The following is a 4,229-nucleotide window of genomic DNA, read 5'->3' as shown; positions in this document are numbered from 1 at the left end:
AAGTGGTGTGAGAAGCCAAGAATCTTTTAGAATAACAACATAAAGTAAAATCTTTCTATGGTAATATATTTGTGACTAAATAAAATTTATGACTATTAGGAGGTTATAACTTAATGGATGTTTAAGTATTAAGATTTTTTTTTTGATTTAATACTTGATCTTGTTGGTGAAATAATATAAACGAGAGATTAAATGCATAAATATCTTGTCATATTATACAAATAAGATTGATCAGATAAAAAAATACTACATTAAAACAAAATACCACATACTATATAATTTTTAAAATTATACATATAAATATGACTATATAGAAAAATATTTTTTTAATGCGAAATTTAAAAACTTATAACTTATTATAATAGAAATTTTATTCCTATTTATGAATAGCCCAAATTGATCATATAATCTTTTTAACATTGGATAGAGGTTTACTGTATTAAGAAGTGAAGAATAAACTGTAGAGGTAAAATAATGAGACCAGAGTGACACATCTACAAGCACATTTAATATGTACAAACACATTTATAAGGTGATGGAATTAGTGGAGGAGTAAGCCAAGATATAGAGATAATGCAAGCATGATCACCTAGCCATAAAAAAGCTTTATAAGTAAAGAAAGACTCTTGGAGAGCAAACAACCAATCAATACAATTCCATATATCGACATATCAAATCAACAAGCCCAAATCAAATCTTAGTTATTAGTTTTGTATGATTTATTTTTACATTGCTTGCAAACTCTCATTTTTAATTAGCAAGTGATTATTTATATTATTGTAATAATTTACTTTTATACAATTAAATTCTCAGTTCCATAATTTATTACTTTCAAATCTTTTAGTTTTCAAAATATTTAGCTTTATAATTTTCAGCTTTCTATTTACTGGAATATGTTTTGCAGCTTTCTATTTATCGCTCAGTATAATTTATTAGTTTATTTTTAATTACTTTTAACTCAATCAATAAATTTTTTCAATTTTTATTAATTAATATTTTAAGTTTAACATTCTTCGCCGGATCTAAAATTAGTATATTAGCTCAATCAATAAAAAAAAATTCAATCACAATATATTTTATTTTTGGTTAATTAATATTTTGTGTTTAATATCCCTAGCACATTTTTAGCCAAGGTTAAGATTATAGTACATTAGCTCAGTTTTTATAAGCTCTTTAATTTTATTTTTATTAAGTAAGATTTTTTTTTTTGTTATAGTATCTTTAGTTGTTGTCCCTTGGAACCAAGAAGAGGGTTGAATTAATGACCTCAAATTACAGAACTGAATAATTTTAGGTCACACACAAGAATTTAAGAAAGAGTAAAGAAAGTTAGGTTTAGAAAGATTGACGCAAAGATTTATAGTGGTTCGCGAACAATCCTTCCTACATCCACTCTTTAACATCAGACTTGAGTATTCCATTATAATTTTTAAGATTACAACCTTTGAGTTTTATAAATTTATCCAATAACTTGGTGGTTTCCAAGGCTAACACTAAACCTCTTCCCTTAGTGAACCAATCTCTTATTAAGTCCCTTAACCCTTGAGTATTAATGGTTACTCAACAACCAATTCCTTGTGTTTTTAATATCCAAGCTCACACAACAACCCTATAGAGTTTTTGTTGACAATAGGACTCAACTTAATACATTTTACAGACACAAAAATTGAGTTTAGAAAGTTGAGACATAAATTTATAAAAGTTTGGACAAGACACAATCACTCACTTACTTCTTAAGTCTTTATGAGGGAAATTTATACTCATACCTACCTCTTAGAGATGTTACAAGAGGCCCAAAACTCATTTAATGCAAATTAGGTGACTTGGCAAAAAGTTGTCTGAAGTCATGAAAAGCGCCCCTGTGCTTCTGAAGCGCCCTCGCGCTTTCTAAAAAGAGAGTTGGAGCTCCAACAGCTCTAGGCACGTGGTTCTGACTTGGTGGTTGATATCTCAACAATTACTGACTTTGCATTAATTGTGAAAACCGCCCTTGCGCTTGTGTAGCGCCCTCACACCTGTCTTGTTTGCACTTAAAAGCACCCTCGCACTTCTCATCGTGATATTAACTACCATTTTGAGTCTTAAGCTTTGACTTAGAGCACCCTTGCGCTTTTTAATGATTTGACTCTTTGATTGACAGGTATCACTTTGTCATTGACAAGACATCAGATGGAATTTTCAATTACTTGAATGAATTTGACCATGTGAAAACCGAATCCACACTTTCAGAGTGCCCTCATGCTTTTTGGCTCTTTTTACAAGACTTTCTTGAAACTTCAAGAAAACTTTGGCCAATCTGAAATCTTTTAAGGTACTGCCATATACACACTTAGACATGATGTTAGTAATATTTAATTTGGTTGTTAAGATCAAAATAGAGATCCATTTTCTTTTAGGTCAACAATCTCCCTTTTTTGATTTGGACAACCAAATTAATTAAAATACAAAATTGGTCATGTATAAGTGCAATTGGTTATATGAAGAATAAGTTGAGTTTTGTGCATGTAGTTTTTCCTTGTTTGCTCCCCTTAATATAGGCAATCTTTCTCCCCCTTAATTTTTTTACACTTTTTAATCAATTATACCTCTCGCCCTTTGGAAAAATTAAAAAGAGTAACTAAAAGAAGAGAAAAAAGCATAAAGAGATAATTGATAAGAAAAGAAATTAAAGCAACAATAATTATATTACTTTTAAAGATGTAAGATCAACAATAATAGATTAATGCATGAGATAACAAAATATTGAAAAATGAAATGGAAGGAGTAGAAAAGAAAAAGGAAAGAAAAAAAATGAAAAACGAGGTCAATCTTCTTCTTCTTCCATAACTATAAGCTCATTTCCTTTGCTTCCTCCACTTGTAATAGCTTGAGAAGGAGGAATTTGAACCTCTTCTTCTTTTTCTTCTTAATCTTCAATATGACAATGAGGAATTTTGTGGACTTTTTGAATTTCCACTAGATTCACATGTAAGTGATGAAGATAGTTCTAAATTCTCTCCATTTTCTTGAGAACTTTTTCTTTAAAAGAGAGAAAGGGTTAGCCATGAAAGGTAGAGGGAGTGGGTTCACTTGGCACTCTATGATCCTTTTCTCTTTTCTTCCTATCACCAACATATTCCCTAATGAAAAGAAAGAATTCACCATCAAATTTCCATTTACGCCCAAGTCTTATGACTTTTGCATACTCAAAGAAGACTAGACCTAAAGAGATAGGTGAAATAGGAGGAGTAAGGAAGGTTTTGTTGAGAGGTGAAAGGAATTGAAAGTGCTTAGAAATTCTTGTCATGTGAGAAGAAACAAGAATTGCACCTTTTTAAGTGTTACCATGATCAAGAAAAAATTTAAAAGTGAGAATTCGCTTACCATTAATCATTGCATAGAGGAAGAGAAGATATTTTTTAGGCATGTTTTCCACCACGTTGTCTCTTGCATAGATGTTGGTAGCTATCATCCTATGTGCAACCCAATAAACTAAGGATTTAAGGTCTTTTGATAGGGAGGCTTTGGAGTGAAAGTCTTTTATAGATATTTTCCTCCAAAATTGTGAAGGAGAGAGATGCATCTCAACAAAGTTTTCAATAATAGATATATGGCCTCTCTCTTGGAATCCAAAGATAAGATGAGAATTAAGGTCTAGAAACTATCTTTTTCCCCTAAAATAACCTAAATTCTATTATTCCATAATACTCATCCCCATCCCCCTTTTGTTGATCAGTAGGGTAGAGAGAAATTCCTTAGTAAGATTCTCATATCCTAAATCTGAGGATTGGGTAGGAAGAATTCTTCTAAGCCTACATTTTCTAGAAGGGAACGTACCTCTTCCGACATGCCAAGCTTGATAAGTACTTCCTCATCAAAGAATCGGTTTGCTTGAATCTTCTTCCTTTCTATTGTCATGAATTTGATCTTAGCTCTTCATCAACACCTTTCATTTTTTCTATAATAGACTTAGAGAAAGAAGAACATCTCCTAATAGCTTTTCTTGACCTCATGAGTGATATTAAGATTTACGAAGAAGGTTTTTGAAAGATTGAAGAAGAGAAAGAAAGGATTTTGAAGATTTGAAAATCAATGTGTGCAAAAGTAATGAAACCCTAAAGATTATGTCTTATATAGCCTTAAAGGGGATAAAAAGCGGCTAGAAATGGCTAGATTTAAATTTAAAGTCAATATGAAAATTTCTCTAGTGGCTAATTTTTTACAAAAAAAAAAGGAGAAGCACGGGCGTG

This window comes from Ricinus communis, chromosome 7 (genome assembly GCF_019578655.1).
Source record: "Ricinus communis isolate WT05 ecotype wild-type chromosome 7, ASM1957865v1, whole genome shotgun sequence".
Lineage (NCBI taxonomy): Eukaryota > Viridiplantae > Streptophyta > Magnoliopsida > Malpighiales > Euphorbiaceae > Ricinus > Ricinus communis.
Note: the sequence above shows the minus strand (reverse complement) of the source record.